The 22,792-nt window shown below is 29.8% G+C and overlaps 1 protein-coding gene across 2 annotated transcripts in view; it reads left to right on the top strand.

Moving 5' to 3' along the window:
* LOC107164063 (lachesin-like) overlaps positions 1-22,792 on the top strand; it is a 139,646-nt gene that overhangs the window by 18,356 nt on the left and 98,498 nt on the right. The window lies entirely within an intron of this gene.

Here is a 22,792-nt window from a genome sequence, read left to right as displayed (position 1 = left end):
TATTTTAAAATGTTTTACTGAAAAATAAATTCACTATTAAACGACACGTTACTGTTATGTAATTTTTAAACGTTGAAAAATACATTTTATACATATTTATTTTTAAAGTGCACATATTAAGATTTGTATTGAACCTCTGTATCTTAGTGCAAAAATTCGGAGCTCTAGAACCACGAGTAATATATCAACAATAGTATTATTATATCATAAATTCATGACAAACCGCTGTCGAATTTAGCACACAAAAATCGTTATATCGTTTTCGTAGAAATTTCGTTTGTAATCCTAAGAGTTTCACGAATGATACAATATTATATTTCACAATAATTTAAGTTCTAAACATAAGCTGCACATGTATTATGTCTTTAATATAATTGTAATGATCTATATTTTCAAACCGAAAGTCCAGTCCTTGGAGGTGGAAGACACCGTTTCGTTTACAGGCGGTGTATGCAAACACAAAGAGAAAATAGTTAGCCAAAGAATGTTACTGATGGTATACACAATACACCAAAATATAAAGTCCTGGTTTGTGTTTGTTTATAGTAAACAGTAATAAACATATTGTTATATAAGCAGTAGCAGTGTTCCGGTGTCATAGAAGCAACCATCGAGAGAACCGTAAGAGGGAAGGAGACGCGGCAGTGTACATGTTGTATTATAATATATTATCATATAATAGATATATTACGTATAATATATGGAGAGAAGGAGAATTTAACTATACACCACCACGTCGGAACCGCCGTAAACGTTTTATCAACTTGTCGCTTTGCGGGAAGTAAACACACCACACGACAGTCTTTTACCTTTGTCGAATACGGCGGCGGTGGAGACTTGCATGCCATTCATCCGCTCACCATCATAGTATTATAGCCGTCATCTGAAGAATTCGCGCTCGTTACTCTCTCCGAAAATGACGTATTACGGGCTTTAAACAACGACGAAACTAGTCGGATGGAATGCGAAATGACCGGCGTTAAAGGATTTTGAATAATTTACGCTCATATATGCACTTGTTACAGGGATATTTGCGTTATGATATCAATAGGAACACGAGGTCAAAATGTACCTAAGTCGCTCAAGGCTCATGTAGTATATAAAATACTAGACATACTTCGACAAGCTTATTTATATTGAATTCAGTATAGAAGATTTATTTTTTCACGTAATCTTTAACCAAATGTTTACATTTTTCATATCGCATAGACTTGTTTGAATAATCTTTGTTTGGCTCTAAAACACCTCGCTTGAACAGCTGCATTAACTTTTCTGAGTTATTTGTTTGAGCTTACCTACCTACATGTTTTCATTGGACCAAAAACATAAACATCTCAATGGGGTAAAGTAAGTACTCCTAAACATTCCAACAAAATGTGTCGAAGGGGATTTTCGGTACAGGAAAACGTTCACACCTTTATTGAACACAGACCTTTACGGCTTTGCAATGCTGTTGGAAAAAATTAGTTTAACTTATACTGTATTTACTTATAGTAAAATAAATAACTTAAATGGCACAAATATATTATAATACAAAATATAGATTCTTAGTAATATTAGCTGCCAGGTGGTCAAAATGTCCTACTAATATTATTACTATTGTAAATTAATAGACAAACTATATACTGAAATATACATAATTGTATTTTGTGTATTTAAAATTGTTAAATTTCCACTAAACATATGTAAACGTGGGAAAATTATAAAGTATCTAGCAATGCCAGTCTTTATCAATAACATTTGGTCAATTTTCTTCACGTATGAAAGTGGCACTAATTAAAAGTGACTCTTTTTTTTTTGTCTTTATATAAAAATTTAAAAAAGGATAAAATATATGCGTATTGTATAAAACTTAATGTATAGATACTAGATGGTACATTTGACAATAAAAAAAAAAGATCAATATATTGCCTTAATTAAGATCAATGATAATTTATGATAACATATTAGTATTTATCTATTGTTTATACATATAAACAAACACTGCAGCAGTTGAATCGTTGTTGTTTATTGCCGAAAAGCTGACAAGGATAAGTATACATATATTTTTATTATTCTAAATTGCACTACCGATACGTTTATTTCAATACGTACGAGTGAAAAGTTTTCAACATCGCTAGTCAGTATATTATATGGTATATGAGTTTTGAAACGAAAATCTGTAGTATTATTGAAAGAAAAACATCCGAGATGTCGTCAGTACCCGAGGGAATACGAGGAAAATGCTTATATACTATCCCCCTAAATGCGGGGGAGTATAGTATATATATATAGTTATAACTTCGGGGTCGAGTTTAATCGGAGGGTAAGCAAAGAACAGTAAAATATCAGCACTTAAAACAGATCTGTCCGATGATATGGAGGCAAAGGTGCGTAAAATCCTTAAATCTATTTTGATACTGTGGGGGTGAGGTGTTACACCGAATTTTAGTCTAATAGTAAGATATTTAGTGGAACGGAAATTACAATATATGAATAATATGCAATACCATAAATATATGACACATTATGTTTAAAAAGCGGTAGGTTAAAGAAAAAAAAAATGATTTGAGGTAGTGGACGCCACCTCTAAGCGCTCATCGTTGGAATAGTATTTTACATTTTGATATTATGTATCATGTTGATGTGCCAATGATCCTTTCTGCCCGAATCGCCACTGACTAACCAACTAATGAGCAGTGGCGATTTTCCCCAGGCAAATACACAAATGCTCACGATTGCCTTATATATACATATAATGTACGTGCATAATATGTCGTATCATATAATATCGTATATTGTTTATACGAACAGCCAGCAGACGGGTTCGTTTGTAGAGCCAACAGCCGTGCATTGTGTTTATCCGGGTCGTCACGCCGAATGACAAGTATAAATCCGGGAGAGATGACGCGGTTGATTAAGCAAATCGGACAAAATATTATCGGGTCGGTCATGCGCCCACTCCTACTCCCACCCCCAAACGCTTTCCGTTTAAAGCGTTGGACGGACTTAATGAGCGTGTGAGCAAGTATTAACCCGTCGTACATTTATTATTGTTGCCGCACGACGATCGCTGCTATCGGGCTCGCGATACTAATACCTCCGCCACTGTTACCACCCCCATATCCGCATCGTCCCCTTTCCGCCATCCATGTTCCTGTCCACAATATTTCCTATCTGCAACACTATACGGCAGGCAGGAGTAGAGGGATCGCAGGGCTTAGCCCTGCCTCAAACCGTATTTAAGTCTATCCGAAAAACTAATAGTGAATTAAACACATATTATACTGTTGTAACGCCCTTGACTGACGCACCACCACCACACCGAATCGCAAACGTGACTAAATAGCTGGGTAAGTTCCTATATATAGATTGCTGGTAGGTACCTATAATATTATGAACCAGCCATTTACCATCTTATGTTTAACATTGTATACGTAATATTATGCACCACGCTCGAGGCTTTAGATTGTGCACGTGGATGTGGCGATAGTGTTTTCTTTGATCGAATCTATATACGATAGTGTGGAGCCCGGGGTAATTTTGTTTTCTAAAAAATTTCCATCGGTATGGAGTTATTTATTTTATAGCGAATACAATATCAAGAAATTATATATACATATAGGAACTTTAACTCACTAATCGTCTTACCAGATATATATTTCACTGGCAAGAGTACGAGTGTAATTGACATTAAAATAATCAAAAAATTATTGCTGCGCTACGTAAGGATAACAAATGAAACCTTTTACTGGTTTTTATTTTGTTTTACATTATATAAACTTTACATATCTTATTTTTGGTAAAAATGTATTAGGTACAAAATTAATCGTATTTCAATATAATAAAATATTTTTTTATGTTTGGATTATATTTTGGCAAACAGAGAATTTCCATTAAACATTCAAAAGTTGCCGTTCATTAGTTTTTTTTCGTTTTGTATCGAGAGCCAGAGAAGGAACCGCGTTAGCATTACTTCTCCTCTGAACATTAGTCATTTCATATAATATATCTAATATAAAAGATAATTATTATAAAAACGTGTTAAAGATTTAGCTAATTCATAAATGACCAAAAGTAAAACGATAAAAACAGCGAATAGTTTTTCGAGTTTTTGCGAAATCATGTCTTACTCTTACGTTATAACTTGTGAGTAATAACATTCAGTGTGCGTGACTGTGTATAACCCAAATAATTTTATATTTAATTTGAAAATATATTTTTTTTTCAAAACCACAGAGAGAAAAGCAAATCGTTATTGTCTTTTAAATAATACGATACTATCGATTTACCTATTCTGAAAAATAATCCGGAATAATAAATCGAACTGCACCAATTTGTAAAATATCGCGTTCTAGCAATGTGAACAGTGCAGCGTAATTTTCATATCGTCACTGGTCGTCGTCAAGGTAGGGGTGGAAGTGACGGTGGCAGATGACACGATGCCCTTTTATCATCACCACTCCTACACTTCTACCGAGCGCCAATCGTCCGTACACTATTGTTATGTTGTGGGGGACAATAATTTAAAATGCGAGATTTCAGCGACCTCGGAAAAACTAACTCTTGTCGTCCCCTCGGCTAATATGCACAGTGGCAAAGTGATAAATGTACGTACATCAATGTCACTCGGTGTTACGGCTATATTAATTATTATAATTTTAGATGTATCGTCCAACAAAAAAAAAAAATCCCAAAACATAACGCCATTATATTACACAACTAGAATATTATCGACACGCGTCCGTAATAATCCACACGTATAATATTATGCGTGTCTATCAGCTGTGCGCTTATAAAATCTGTTATGGGATATTGTTTTGGTGACTTTCCACGGTGACCACCTTATATCCTGTCATGGTCATGAGTCCCAATAAGTCTAAATAAATCAATTTTTTAACTCGTTTATACTTACACCGAAGGTAAAATTAATAACAGTTTTGTATACGATATATAAAAACATAAAAATTGTGTTAACAGTTAAAATTATGGGTTTTTATACGTATATAATATTTTTAAATTTACATAGAGCGAAAATTATCTGCTTTTCTTGAAAATCGAAAAACTGGTAATATCAAGTGTGCGATTTTGTTATGAAAAATGACAATCATTGACGTTTTAATTGAATACTTCTATCAATATATACATAATATACCTGTAATAATAATAATAATAATAATAATAATAATAATGGTCTGAGAAAAACTAAATTGAATTATACGCAAACGTAGTTAAAAATTAATTTTTTATTAAATTATGAATAACGTCAACGGTTCAATAAAAAATTTTGAATTTTTATTTTCTAAGAACTAAAATTTAAACACGAATAATTCTTATGATGATCGAATTGAGCCTTTAGTAACAACCAGAGAAAATTCTCTTGTACTCCACTGAACACATTTTTTATAAATAACAGAAACAATGTTAATGCAATTTTTAGTACTTATGACTAAGTGCTTTTTTTAGAAATACGTGTTAAATTCAATTTTATTTTGTACTGTTACATTGTCTCCGTTAATAATAGAATAATGTAAAATAATATAACAGAGTAGTTAGTAAGTTGTTCAATTAGTGACAACGCTTATCTTATCGTCGGAAATAACTCAACGGGGTTTTAATTATTTTTGATTTCAGTTTCAGTGTGATGGACGTAGTCACAAAATACTGATTTCAATGTTTTATCGCAGAAAACTAATATTTTCGAACACCGTACAGACAGAGAGTAGGCATTTTACTCATTTATTCGTCAGTGTGTGTGTGTGTGTGTGTGTGTGTGTGTGATAACTTATATATATTTTATAAAGCATATTATCCGTATATTTGACGTTACTTTAGCTCCGCTCTCGCTACTATTTGTTGAGTGTAATAATTATTAATCATGAAGATGGGAGGCAGTTAATTGACACGAGACGGACAGTGCTGTCGTCGCTATTAGAGTCCGAGACAATATCTTGGATATCGATATATTATTTAACCTTAAGCGGCCGCTTGTAAAATTACTTTGAAAGTTTTCTCCTAACTTTTATTTTCAAGCGTCTGCACCATGCCAACGATCGGTCTTACCCACCGCGCGCCGCATTAAATGTTTCACATAAAAAAATAACAAGAACTATAGAATAGTGTAATCAAAATGTATTAAATTGTACAATTATATCACGTTAAATGACGTTTCAAAATTAGTAATTTTTATATTATAACGTACTACTTCCATACGTATTATTATAGCAAAACTAACTATTTGCAAACTACGTAAAAACGTCATTCTAATCTAAGCTAGTTAAAAATCTGAAAAAAGACTAAATTTAATATTATAACAAAACGATGCACTTCCATATCATGCCAAAACGCAATATCTCATAAATTATCGATTAGAAAAATAAAATGTGTTAATGAGCCTAATCATAAATTTTACTATTTCAAATTGTTTTTTTAAATACATTTCACTGCATTCATGAATATATATTACTTATTACATTTTTATTTATCAAAATGAATAGTGAAAATTCTTTCAAATAGGTAGTTAATTTACCTACTCATATTTAATAATATTTATTTTTAGATAATGCATTATGGTTATTACCTATTTTTGTCATCAGATTAATGTTAACCATACAAATTTTGATTTAAAAACAATTTTTGTTCTTATGAATTATTATTTAGCATGTAACATAATATAAAACTAATAACTAAGTACTTAATATAATATTAATTAAGGCCTATTAAGCTTCTAGTCTTTGTTTTATAAATACCCTTATTAAATGATTTTGTGCGTATGAATAAAAAACGAATTCTTTAATATTGTTATATGCACATAAAAAAAAAAACACAAACCAACAAAAAATTTAAATTTCTGAGGTGTCGTTAGTGAATACCTTTCTATTTTAAGTCATTTTTGTAAAATGTTGTATTTAATGCATTTTATATGCAAGTCATCTAAATATTTTAAGCACTAATAATTAAATTGATAACTGAGAATATCTACCTGTCCAGTATTGTAATATTATTAAATAAAAATTCAACATAAATACAACATTAATTTAATTTTAATATTATGCTGATATTCAAATAATTATTAAATTAGAAAAATATAAATGCTATATATATATATAAAATACTCATGTAAATAAATACATTTTAGTATGACAGCTATCCTCTGGAATCTCAAGCTTGGACGTCCTCATGATGCCCTTTCTCAACACCAATAACATATACAAAAAAAAAAATAAAATAAAAATACACCTAGATTAACTAATTATTATGATGTAATATTTTATTATATATTTATTCATCTTTGTAATTTACTGTATATATTGTAATTAATTTACGCTTAACAACTTCATGTTAAAAATTTATATTATATCAATAAGTTCGATGACCTTGTATGTCAGAAACACTTTAAATAATAAACAAAATAAAGTATGATAGCTGTAATAAAATTTGAATAAAGTTTAATTTAGTTATTAATATACAAATGAGTTAGGTGTATAATACCTTATACGTATAATGTATAATATTACCTATTATTAGAGAAATGTGGTGATGAAAAAGGCTCAATAGATAAAACATAATTTAATAAAAAGTATAAAATCAAAAATTCCTGAAAATTGTCAGTAGGTATGTATGTACATTTATACTATATCCAAACATTTTATGTATAGAATATTATTTTTGTGTATATTTTTAGCCTAGAGAATGTGGTAAGTATGTGGTATCCATATGAAATAAACTCCAACGTGACAACATTAATCGTCTCACGGAAACATTGATAGCTAAACGTTTTAATTAAACTAAATGTCCGTATATTAATATTAAGGAATGCATGACATATGCTCATTCGTCATTTTCCTGGCGAGCGGTACCGTTAAGTATGTAAAATATCAGTCGACCATAAATTATACTCGACCACTATTGTTTACAACCATAAACTCGGTTAATAATAATATAAATATTACGATTGTTCAAGAAATGCTTTAAAAATAAGCGACATTTTTCATATCATAAATATAAATGAAAAAAGATTATTTTAGAGTTTTTTGTTTCATAAATCCGGTATATAGGCGGGTAAATGCCCATAATAGATTTAATGAAAATAATAATACTGGATTAGGTACATGTCAAACACTCATTTATAATTACTTGAATTAACTAACCACATAGGTATAACTACTATGATATAACTTTTTTTCCATTTTTGTTTCATTGTCAATGTATTCTATGAATTTTAGTTATATTCATCGAACGAGTTAAATATTATTAGAACGCGTTAATAAAGGAATAGTCATAGAGAATCCGTCTTTAGATGAATAAAACAATATTTTAAGCCATATAATATATATGATTACGTTCCATAGTGTGAAATATGTAAACTATAAATAATCTATAGTTAATTCAACGATAAAATTCATTGACGCAGTTTTAAACAGCAAACATATAAAATGTTAAATGGCGTTGCCCATAAATTGATAATGTCCTTCCGGTGACCATTATCGTCCTGCTATATGGATACACGCAGGTTATAATATAGTCACGTTGAATAATGGTGCGGTAAAGAATGCTTAATTGTATGACGTCGAAAAAACGACCGATATATTTTTTGCAAACTTGGCAAAACATACTATTATTTATTATACACATGATCCTAGTACGTTCGACGTTATTGTATTATTTCGGATTAGCTCGGAACACACACATTCATGTTTAATGAATGTTGCATTATTATAGTGTAGACTGAATTTTTTGTTAAATATATACAGTTTTACGGTGAAACTGTTTTTTTTTTTTTTTTACATAAATTGACACGATACAAACTGTTGTATTTTGTAGGATGTATATTATGTTCATTAATTAGAACTTACTGTCATTGAAAACATTAACATTATTATTTTACGCAAATCATTATATTATTATAATATGACTATTTTAAACTAAATTAGGTATGACGTCATATATTTTCAAAATAATTATAATATATATGCATACATTTACGTTGAAATAGGTTCGAACTGAATGATGAATTAGTTCATAATGAATATTTCCAATATCTATAGTGTAAAATAGACATAATTGTATCAAATAAGTTCAACAATTATATAATAATATAATGTATATTATAAATATTATACAAAGACTATGTAATATAAATATTAAATAATATGTTTTTTCACCTTATAATGTTTATTCGACATGTACCGTCTATCTATGCCCATCTATATTACAGCTGTAAAATACCGCTATTATTATAATATTTTTTTTTAACGCTCAACACATAACTCTGATACACACAAACGTACGAGGTAAGTGCGTTTTATGTGACGTCGTCGTATATAAAAACAATGATCAGTAGAATTCGAAATGGAACGCTCGGAGTGATTTAAGGGGTGGCCGAGGGGTGTGTGGTTCGGAAGAAACGGGGGAGTAGAATATCGGGGGAAAAAACCAGCCAAATAAGTAAAACATCGGGACGTTTCCCCGGTTCGCAACCAGTCCGCCGCAGTTTGTTTTAATCTATCGCCGATAGCCTAAAATAAATCTCGTGTCAACACCAGAACAAACACGCCATTTCCTGCGCCCCGACCAGAGTTTTCACTGCTGGTTTTTCGGCTCTTCCTGATAGATTTGTGTATACGGGTGTATACGAGTATGTGTGTGTGTGTGTGGTGAGTAAAGAATTGGGGAGCGCAGTTACCACCCTTATACCCACTCACTCGTAAATACGCGGTTTTATTTTCCATGTCACAAGCTACCCTAAATTGTCTCGTTTACGTTTCACCTTATACTTAAATTTTTCTGTTATTTTTCTTCCCGACAATACCCGCGCGTGTACGGTAATCCAGTTGATGATAATTCAGCGGTTGATGGTATTCACCGAATAATATGGTGACTACTGGACGAGAGAAGTCAAATACTAATTAGATAATATTATGGTCTTATATTCACGATTTGCATTAGGGTTATTTGATGATTTGGATATTTTAGTAATCATCTAACATTTTAAATCGATTGATTGAGAAAAACCATTATAATTCTATTCTTTAAGATAAAAAAAAAAATCCTTATAAAAAATAAATAAATTGAATCATCCTTTGATTGTAAAAAATATATCTCTTAGATAAAGTTAATTTATTTAGAGATGCAATCCGTAAATTTATTATAAATATCATACAAATAAAAGTTTTTAATTATCAACGTATAATATTTTTGATTGTGTTAAATAAAATGATATTTAAATGACGATATACAATGCATACTAATATAATAATATAATATTGCATTGTGTAGTTAAGTTTATCAAGATAATAGATAGATATCTCGCGTAGAGAAAACTCTGCAAGTACAAATTTATTTATTGTATTTCCACACGTTAAAATAACGGTGGTGCACACAGGTGTATATTTAATATAGTTAAGCTTAGCGAGAAAACCTGCTAGTAACTACCTATATCTATATATGTCCAGTTGTGGTCTCTTGGCTCTTTGGAAATTTATAAAAACTCACTATTTGGAAAAACTAATCAGCTGCTTTAGACGATCTCATTTTCTCCATTTTCCAGCAGTAAACGAATTTTATTTGAATTAATCTGTGAAATAGTAGATTTGTTTTTTTTTGCAGTCTTCTGTATGAGTGCAAATTGCGTACATTTAAGTAGCAATTTAAGATAATTAAGATATCTATATTTTTACGATTGTCAAGTTCAAATTATAATAGGGCCAATATTTTTTTTTTTACAAAATTACATATTAGTAATTATTATTTTTATTTGGTTTTAACTAATGGAAGGTGGGAAAAGGCAAAAATTAATTTCAATTTACTGACCCATTTAAAATGATAAGTTAACACTCAATATTTTTTCTACTGCCCCTCTTCACCCCTTCTCAAATGTATCCAACAATTACAGCTATTAAGTATAATATTTACTTTACTTAGTAATCACTCTATAGTGGTAGTAGTCATTGGTCAACAAATGACTGTCTGTGAACCTGTATGCTCGAGAACTGTAAACGTATTTTATCTGGTCCGTAGAAAAGATGTTTATTTTTTAAATTATTATTTTTACGGTAAACCACATGAATGTATTATTGGTGTCCGTTTTATTTTTTGATTTAGTTTTTACTTTTGGTGATTAAATGCATTCGTTGTATTTTTATTGCCCCTCGAAAACTTTCCAAATTCTTAAAGTAGTCCACCAAAAAAATTAATTGATTGACCCTGATTGGTCTGATTGTACTCGTATATATATATACCTAGTTACTATACAAACGTATACTGATTTTAAATTAAATCATTATATTTTGTGTTCCACTTATGTTACAAATATCTACGAAAATAGGATAATTTAAAGAGACATCCTAACGATAGATGTAAACTGTTTTTATTTATTTAATTTACTAACTGTTTCAATATGCCAAGTGTTTTTAAAGAGTTGCACTTTATTTATTATTATAAAATTGTATACACGCCATATAACATCGTTATTTAATCATTTAATTTGACTAATTATTATTATATATATATATATAAGTTATCTGAACAGAACATCTATTAATGTTAGATTATTTTTTTGAAAGTTGGATATCTTCTCTGAATTATATATTAAAATATTACTTTGTACTGTAATGAATTTATAATTACAATTAAAAATAATTTTTCAGCTAAACATCTGTTCGATGATAAACAAATAATTAATTTAACATTTTCATTGTCAATTTCAATATATAACTGAACAATGATTACAAAAAAGTATGTATATAATTTTTTTAAATATATTATATAACAATATAATTTAAAAAATTATTAAATTACATTTCTCGAAAATTCAAATATTATACTATACCTAATAAAAGTATAATAGATTACACAGACTTTTGATTTCATCAGCAAGTAGAACACAATCGAAACTATAATATCTATTCTATTATGTTTATAATATATTATACTTTAAAGTATTATATTTATTTAATTATTTTTTGACGTAATTATTTACTAATAATAGTGCATACTTATTTACAGTGTTTTAATATAATACCTATAATATGATAATTTGTAATAAAACATGTATAAATATAAATTCAATTATAATTCTATATATTTAAGTAAAGATTAATTTTTTTTTAATGTTTTTGACGTTTTTTTGTAATGAATAACTTTTTGATTTTAACATGGAATATTTTCCAAATAGCTTATTAAAAACAAATATTTAAAGTTTAGAACTGTAGTAGTTGGAAAAATATTACACAATGACTGAATATTTAAAAGTAAAATAGGTAATAATATATTGTTAAAATGATAATAATAATTTATTTTAATATTTAACTATTCATGTAATATTCGATTTTATATGAATATTACAACATTTTCATACAAATGTTGTTATAGTTTTATAGGTACGAATAAATAGTACTGAATAATTTGTTATTTGATGTAATGTTATATATAATTATAGTATATACTCTATACATATGTATATAGAACATGTTACATATGATGGATATTATCATATTTTAATTTTGCACTTATTGTAACTAAAGCTTATCATAACATACCAAAATAATTAATAACACGTACAATTTTTACTGGTTTTAAATAATTATTGATTTAATGTTATGGGAATTATTGAAAACAAGCATATTTGGTAAATTTCGTGGATCGTAGACTACAATTTTATCTAAAATAATTTTTAATGATGGGTCGATAAATTAATCTCATCTGGGTAAATATGAGCTAAATAGTTTTCAAATAACGTTGCTAATTTGTGTAAAAACCGTTGAGAAAATAATAACGGCGTCGATATATTAGTGCAATAATATTCACCCTGACCAACAATTGAGTTTTAATTTTTGAAAACTATGCAGTGTGTCCAAAAGCAATTAAAATCAGATTACTCAATGGTGAGGGAATGCTTGAAATTTACATTAACATGTTTTGTAACATTGACCGATCGTCAATTTCGTGTGACACGGACAACGTGCACATGGTGACGAAAATGCTGATTTTCATCTGCCTTCCGTGTAAGTAGGGTAACCCAATTTCGAGGGGCCGCTGGTTTGATCGACGTCCAAGCAGTAGGAAAAAACCACGTATAATATCATAGTGTACTTTTTTGTTTTTCAGCAAACATGGTGATCGGAAAACGCGCCGAAACGTTTGTCCGAACATGTGTTACATCAGTTTTTGGTGGCTATAACACTATTATATTGCAATTTTTTATTATTATTGAATATACGTATGAGTGTACATTTTTTTCTGATCATCGGTTCTCCAGTCCTTCTGGCAGAAAATGAGCTTATGATCATCACGGGTTACCGCGAAAATCAATAAGCCATTATAAACTACTTTCCAATGGTCACTTGATTCTAAACAAGTGATTTCCATGGCTGTTTTCTTTTTTTTTATTAAAATAAGATTTTGTTACTGCAAAATGATAATTTTTTTTGAATTAGTTTTACTCGGCGTTAGATAAGCGAAGATACGAAAACATACAATTCGTTAGTCTCTTTTCGTTTCATGTACGTACGTCGTACACCTACCAACATTTTATTCATACTTTGTTGTTTCTACTAATATAAATTTTAAAACATATTCAAGCAGTAAATGTGTTAAATTAAAAAAAATACAATTTTGCATAAGAATTAGAAATTTAAGTTACTCGTATCTGCAATAAAATAATTATTATTTGTTTCAATCGGTTGTTATCTTTGTTTTCCTTGTATATTATTTAATTAATAATTAAAATTATTCTTTTCAGTTATCATTTATCTTAGGTATTTCAATATTTTTTTGGTGTAAATGCTTCGATTGAGATTACATGTAGTATATTAACAACACAATAATAAATTGTGAGGTTTGTTAGATTTTTTTTGTTATTATTTGAAACGAAGGTAAAAACTATAAAGTGGCCTTATGTAGTTTTGGTATATTTACTTATTGTTAATATTGTGTTATTTTAGGACAATGATTTAACGCGTACCTACATAGTAGGTAGTACATTAAGTTATAGCAATCGATAGGAATTTAATTAAATTCATTCTTTAAAACTTATCTTGAACAAAATGACAAATAGGCAATTGCTTAAATCGTAACATGTATTTTAAAATATGCAAAATGGAATTTGAATTTTTATCAGAATTAATAATAAATTGTGTTATAATAATATAAAAGTAAACATCGAGCACATATAGTGAATATATTATCTACTCAAGTGACCTTGATATAATGTTATTCTCATGACATTGTATCCCAATGGATACGTCCGAAATGAAATCTCTCCATACAATGAGAATCAATGTTTACTTTTTTTTAAACAGTTCTCCATAATATTGTTCATTATATATCCAATATTTAAGACTGATTAAAACTAAATTGTTTTCGTTTGTAAAAATAAAAATAATTTTCTTTTTTAATAGTCTGATACCCTGATACTAATCATCTGGGGAATGAATTTCGTAGCTTTTACAACCATGGTTATTTTTCAATTAATTATAGCTCCATAAATTTCGTCTCTATTTGATACTTTTTACTTTTGAACAATTTTGAATTACCTTTAGTGAAGATCGATATTTTGAAAAGGGTAATATATTACTTCTATTATTGTTTCGTGCAATAAAATTTAGGTCAGGATTACTGCCAATTTTGAAGAAATTTTGTTGAATTCGGTTTGATCAACAAAATATATGTAAGAACATATTTATATATTGGCTGATTTACTATACATAATATACAAAATATAGTATTATGCTATACCTATAAAGTACCGTAATTGATATAATAATATAATATATTGTCAGGCAAATGTAGTGTTGGGTAAAAGTATATTCGGGAAGATGGTGTCGGGTAATTGAAGTATCTGCCATTCGAGTGTCGAGCAAACATATACCCAGACCCAATACCAACATATTATTATTTAAATTGTTTTTGTATTATCAATGTTCATTCAATAAATAAGTTAGAAGTCATATTTATTTTGTCTTTTACATGTATGTTTTAATATATTCAAAATCTCAACAGTATATTAATTAATTGCATTCACTCTTATGTCATTTGGCTTTCTGATAATAAGCTATTAGTAAACAATATTGTATTGTTAGTAAATGGAAGCTTTTGACTTATGTTATTAAAACTTACCGTAAAGGAAATTATATATTAAATTAATTTCATCAAACTTAATTTTTTTCAAACAATTTTTTTTTTCTCAAAAATAAACATGTAAGTATGTGTCTAATGTTATGTAATATTAATAATTATATCTCCTGAATTACCGTATATATTTGTGTATGAAAATTGTGTAATAATAAATCGTCAAAAAACCACCAAATAGTAAGTGGCGGTTACAGCTAGACCTTTGTGCATAATATACACATAAACTGTACAGTTATTTCGTTTTAAACATACAATGCATGTATGTGACGTTTGTAAACGTTATGTTGACAAATAAAGTTATTGGCTAAATCAAGGATTTTGAAATTTAAAATATCTGCTTTTCAAAGTTTTTTATAAACCCACCCTACTGATCCTACCACCTTCGCCACGTGTTATTGGATAATCGTACAGATATCATTATTATCTGAAAATTGTTTTCATTGATATACACATTAATTAAAAACCAGAAATATTCATATCATTCAACATTTGATTTTGAAAATTTCTTCTTTGATACAATACTACAGTTGAAGGTATTTTTTCAAATTTTAATTCGTATTGTGCTTTGATGATATTAATCCAATAAAAAGCTCTTATAGAGACCGTCCACAAAGTTCCAATTAGCAAAGTCTTATAGAGGATGAAGCTAGAAATTTTTAAATATGGAATACTGGTTTATCATTGCACCCGTTTGCTGAAGACTTTTTAGTGTCTAAATATTATATTTATATGCTATTCGACGAGGGAATCTTTCAGTACTTTGTATATTATTGTTAAGTTAGATCAACAGAAGGTTTTTCAGATTTTGCTTGTTGAAATGCAATAAAATAAAATATTTGTAATTATTTAAAAATTAAACTATTATAATATCTAGAATGTTAGATTTACCAGGTATTTATTCACTGCTGTGAATCTTGTTATCTTCCAAGAGCGTATAGTTTCGATAATCCTACGTATTATTACAAGTTTTCAACACCAGACGTTTGGTTTTGCTTTTGCTCTCCAAGAACGCGTCATACCGGTAAACGCTTAGTGGTTCTATAGCTCCTCACCCCTCTGAAAGCACCACAAACGTCAATCATCCGAATATACGTCTTATATCATCGGACACACACTCGCACATCCGGATGTATATAGGTGGGTATATAATAATAATAACAAACACCTCGGACACCGTTCACGTCATTATTTTCTCGGACACGCAGAGCCGCGCCCGCTGGCATAGTAGCCGATTCCATCAATTTCCGATTTCCTTACGGTCTTCCGGTCCCGTACACTGGTCAAAAATACCGCGAACGGCGGCGGGTCCATCGCTGACGTCCGGACAGATGGACGCGCGTCGTTGCGGATTCGCGCGTCCGAAACTGTTTTTAAAAACGCCGGTGCGCGCGTGATAAATGAAACCGCCTTTGCCACAGCCAGAGCCCGATAACGCGTATATAAATAACCTTTTATGTGTCCCGTCTGCACGCCACACGAGCCGCTCGTCGGGTTTGACAGCGTGTAAACAATCGGAACCCACCAGCGTCCCCATCCGCGTTTCGCGGTGCCATTTCTCACACGTCCCCCCTCCCGCCACTCCTCCCCCCCCCGGGCCATACATGAATTCGGTCTGGTCCAATATATATGAATTTGACCTCCACAAACCGACCGACCGCCTCCACGACCCGCTGCACCGATGGTCGTTTAATTGGTTCGGACCGACCCGGATGAGACCGTGAGTGTGTCCGCGCGTGTATACACCTCGATGTATCTTCGTCAAACCGGCCCGATGCACACCAGTCCACCACCGCCACTACCCCGTCGGATACGCCCACTCCGACCCACCCAAAATCATGCCTCCTTCCTACCCACAAGTCTGTACGCATACGACCGCGCGACTTCTCCGTCGTCGTCGTCGAGCGACGTCTTCATTTTTCGGCCTCGCCGTGTAATATAGAACGCCCACGAGCCCGCTCGACCGATAGGCGATAATATATCACGCCACCGACTTTTCCCTAAACGGATAGCACGCTCTCCGTTTACAATGTATATACATATATACAATGTAATATATATATATATATATATAGTCTCATCTCGGTCGTGTTTTCGGTCTTTTTGCCGGGTGCGCGGGGGCTGACAATAATATATCACGCATGTTCAACGCGTTGTATACATATATATATGTATGTTAAGTATATAGTATATACGACTTTACGATAAAAACAATTTACGTTCTCGTTACGTCCACGAAAATTTCTACGCCTTGTATATTATTATATTCTTGGACCGCACTTCGTCCGTTCTACGTATACGAAGAGGTAATAGAACAATGTGTTACAGAATATGGTTTGCGCGTGCGTTATCCGATCAACTCATCTACAACAGCTAACGCATAAATCATAATAATAATAATAATAATAATAATAATAATAGTAATAATATATTATAATATACTGTGCTGTATTAAAATTCTACTGTGACGTCATCGTTGGTTATCCCCGACTAGAGTTCCATCAGCAATTTCGCGATTATGCGAACGACAACGCCGCGACAAGTGCCACAAGTGCCGGCTCGAATGCAAACGCCCCGTTTTTCGACAATGATACTTACCTATGCATCCCCAATAAAAGTCTTGTTTTGTAATAAATGTGGTAGATAAGCGTGAGTCAGATTAAGGAAGCCCCTGGCCAAATGAAACGTGCGTATTTTTACGATTCGACAACCCGCGTGGTTGCTATCTCTGTGGAATAAACACATTTTCATCAAAGATGTTCGCTCACCGAAACGCCAATACGCGAACGATACATAATATTATAATATAAACACATAGGAAAGCATACACGAGTCCAGTGTTAATCACCATGGATTTACCAATAATGTCAGATACGTTTTATTGAATAGAAGTATTTCACAATATTATAATTCTGATGTACGTGGTTATTAACGTGTCTGTTACGTGTGGTATTTTACTCATAATAATATTGTATCGCAGGGTTTCGTCCAATTGGTCCTTCTTCTACTGCAGCTATGTACCATCGAATTTTTTTTTAGAGAATAAGCTTCCTCATACATTCTCGTCGGTATGAAATTTTAGATTCTGAGCGGAGCGAGGAATGTATTGATTTTACCATGATGTGTGTGCGTGTTTTTTTTTGTGTCTGTCATCACGTTTTGGGGCAGTAAAAGTGCTTCGATTTTTGACTTCAGTACCTCGTTCGATCAGAAAGTGAATCTAGTTGTAAAAAATCTTAAAATTTTTCTAAAAAATTGGGATAATCAAACTAAAAATTAAGAGAAAAACGGGAAATTTCACATACAATCAGTTTTCGACAAAATTGATTTTGATTTATGATGTAATTTTAAAAAAAATTACCACAGATACATGAAAATTTCACCAAATGTTTATATAAGTATATTCTATCCATCATGCAATTTTCGATCATTATTAGTTTTTTTAAAATTAATATCGATAAAAATTTATTTTTTGGGTAGAAAAGCTTGAGAATTTAATACAAGGCTCTTAACATATTGTTACAATAGCAGTTGAAAAATGAAATAAATTCATAGTCACAGTTTTTTTTACAAGCATTCAAATTTTAATTTTGACTACATACGTAAAAATAAAGAAAATTCGTAAATTATTTTATGCTAGAAATTCATATAAAATTTTACTTTTTTATTGAAGATTTGGAAATTTAATACAAGACGCCTAACATATTTTTACAATAGCAGTTGAAAAACAAAATAAATACATACTCACCATTTTTTTTTTACAAGCATTCAAATTTTAATTTTGAAAACATACGTGAAAATCACGAAAAATTGCAAATTATTTTAAGCTAGAAATTCATGAAAAAATGTCTTTTTAAATCTAAAATTTGAACATTTTTAATAATCTATAATATATCCTAGACAGATAAACCATCTCCGCTCAGAATCGTTTTTCGTATACAATGATATAATATCATTGGATTCAAATTTAATTCCATCCATTACAGTAACCCACTTGAAACCTACTGTACAGCTGAGTGACATCCACGACTTATCCGCTTTTTTTTTTTTTGCTTTTATCTATACACATACAAAATATACTGTGTAGTGCAAAATATAGGGTACTAGCAATCAATGCAAATGTTTTAACCTAGTTAATATTGTTTATGTCATTTTTGCAGCTGTCTATTATGTCTTTTATGCACTTGTGATTTTAATTTGTATTTTTAATTTAATGAACACCTCAATGTATAAATAATTTTATCTATCTACATATTTTTAAATAGACTATATAATGAACTAATTACATATACTGTTCAGTACATTCAATACGTATTTATATTATACATATACAACATGGTATTTAATATCAATTTCTCATCATAATATTTTAGTTTTAATGTTTCAACCTAAAAAGTATTAATCGTAGAAATATGCGACATTTTAATATTAATTAAATTAATATTTTCTGAAATGAATGACATTTTAAAAATATTTAGACTTGTTTTAAGTTATTTATAGGAATTTGAAAATGTCTGCAAATTCAGCGAAAAAAAGAATACGGACAGTCTCTCTTTAAAATACTTTTTGTATACTATGAATTATCATTAAATTTAAATTTAACACATATATTACTGTAACCACTAACCTACTCAATGACGAGGTGTACATGTCATATTTTTTTCAAACATTTTTATTTGGTACATGAAATATTGTTAAATGTTTGAATAATGAGATAAAATAATATATTTAACATTCTTATTTTGTTTGCCGATTCCATTGAGCAGACTGACCGAAATAGGAGAATTATGGCAGTGCCCCATTATGCTGTTATTAGACCAATTATAGTTACTCCTTTAATAATGGGATTAAAAGACCGAGGGAAATTTTGCATCAATATGAGGCTTGAAACCACTGAAAGTATAATAATACAAATGGCTTGAGGGTATAAAATAACGAGTGTCAACCAACCATGCTAAGAATACATTTTTGATTGAATCTACTCTACTCACAGACTCACAGTGTTACAAAGAGAATATGTTTTGTTAAAAAAAAAAAAAAACTTTGTGCGTATACTTCTTTATATTTTTCACATAATGTTTACATACTATAAACCGCATTCATGCAAAGTAAATAAATTAATAAATAAAATAACTGTTGAAACTATATCAAGAAATTGTTGACAATGGAGTTTCATTATGTTTATACAATATTATTTTTACTCGGAACTCAGCTGAAATATTCGATATATCAACATGTTTTAATATATCAAACGAATTCACATGTTGTTTAAGTGCATATTATATAAGATATAGATAATAACTAACCATATTAGATATATAAGTTCCAATCAAATAATAAATACAATAGAGTTTAAAGAAATACATTTTTACAATTTCATTAATATTTGAAAAAGTTTTTGACGAACCAAAAATAATTTGTAAAAATTCGAAAATTGAATTAAAGTATAGAATTATCAATTAATTAAAATGGATATCTAAAACACAAGACTTATATGAAAGACTTATAGATACATTAACTGTATTTAATAATTGTTAACTCATATTATATGTTAAGGTTTCCTTGGAGTGAGTTATTTCCAAAATTTTCAGCCCAAAAAACGAAACTGATGATTTGAGGTTGATTACAGAAACGACTGGTCCTGTCTTTGTTGCTTTAAATTTTAATGTTCTATTTGAGTTATTTTTACGTAATTGTGTTCTTTTTAGAAAACGAATTTATATTTTTTCATAATTAAATTACATTTTTTTTAAAAACAAAAATTAGGGAAAAACAGGAATATCTTAGAAATATCCATTTTTGACAAAATACATTTTTTTATTTTACATTCATATAACATAGTCACATATTTTTTTAGGGATTGAAGTTCGGATGTTGATGGAACTTGTAAAAAAAAACAGCAGAGACTCTTCTTCGTTTTTTTATGGTTCAAGACATACACTAGAAGTTGGAGTTTGATTTGAGTATAGTTCAAAAGTTTCCAAACTATTTAACACAGATAAAAATAATATACTACTTACTTTTCAATATATTTGAAATATTCAAAAACAGCCAAGGTACATAAAAGAGTAAACTAAAATTCTCGTTACATAATTTCATATTTTTACTCTCATGGGAAATTTTTAGCTACTCCTTGGTAAAAAAAATATTCTGTTTTGGTACTTTGCTAATCAGGATTCTGATAATTCATCTGACTCGCTTCCATATTTTCCATATTTCTCAGCGTAATATAGTTTGAAGGGACATTTTCTTTTAGGTCTAGTATAGCTTTCTAAGAAATTTAATTAGACATAGGTAGGTATAATATTAATGCGGCTCAAAGTATATCTTTAAATACATTAATTCTGTTCATTGTAACAGGCTTAAACTAAAATGTATATACTGAATTTAATCTTACATAATATTATAGTATAATATATGTATAAATAAAATGAGTGTTTATGTTTCAGAAGCATAAATATAAAAGTCGAGAATAAAAAAAATATTGAAATGGATGATGCTTTAATTTTAACATTTTTTCAACACTTTTGTACGATTTTTCTATATAAATTGGCTACATAATATTTTTATAATACATCTTATACTTGGTACTTAGAAAAGTATTCACAGTAAAATAAAACGTCAACAAATATGAAATAAATAAATTTGATGTTAATATTATGATGTTAATTTCAAAGCCATAATAACTGGTAAATGATAATTGTTTTTTATTTTATAATAAATTTATTGTTTAACTTTTTTTTAGAGTAGATTATAAAAAAATTATAAAAATTACAAAAATACCACGTGGTTACGAATTTTAAATTATCTAAAATATTAAAAAGAAAATAATGAATAGTATTTTGTTGATTTACATTTCAAGGATACTATAGTATTACAATATCATGATCATAAACATATATATATTTTTAAATAACGTTATTATGATTCCGTATACGTTTTACATAGCAATTTAAAAAATAAACATAGTTTATTTTATCGTGTCTTTTACTAAATTTATTTTGGTAATTTATGCTGGAATTAGCATTAAATAACATTATGCTACTTAACTTCTACTGGATGTTTGGATTACGCAATATCAAATATTTATACGTTACAAAAGAAAGAACAATAATAAATCAGTCAGTTAAATATTATTATCTTCTACGGAGTCCTAAGCAGAAAGCTAGAAATGCAGAAAATCGAAAAATCCCGTAATATCTTTCTGCCGACATCCGTCATTCGAAAAACGGAAAACTACCGAGAACTCGACGACGTAATTTTTCGACCGGATGCGTCTCGCGCTGTCAGCCGTTGTTGGCCAGTATAATAATCAGCAGTAATTGTTGTGAGTGTGGGGGTTGAGTGACAGTTGAGATGAGAGAACAGCTACTTTCTGCGTTAACCCTCCGGACGTAAACTTCTTATCTTTCTGACGAGTTTTGAAATTGCTACGAAAGGTATTAAAATGAGTATTAAAAACATAAAAAACAAAATCGTTTTAAGACGAATTGCGAAGGTTGAAGGGAGTGGTAGCTCAAAGCTACACAACAACGAGTACGAAACCCTTAGAATTCGAATACCTTTTATATTTCCGTAATTTTCACACTCTCGTAGAAATCACGAAATCACGAAATCACGTAATTTCAAAAACAAAACTCACACAATTTGTCGGGGAAACAGTAAAAGAAATGGTTTTCACTTT

Source organism: Diuraphis noxia, unplaced genomic scaffold, assembly GCF_037042655.1.
Source record: "Diuraphis noxia isolate RWA-SAM2 unplaced genomic scaffold, SU_Dnox_SAM2 contig0002, whole genome shotgun sequence".
In the NCBI taxonomy this organism is placed as follows: Eukaryota; Metazoa; Arthropoda; class Insecta; order Hemiptera; family Aphididae; genus Diuraphis; species Diuraphis noxia.
This window is presented reverse-complemented; position numbering and strand designations above follow the sequence as displayed.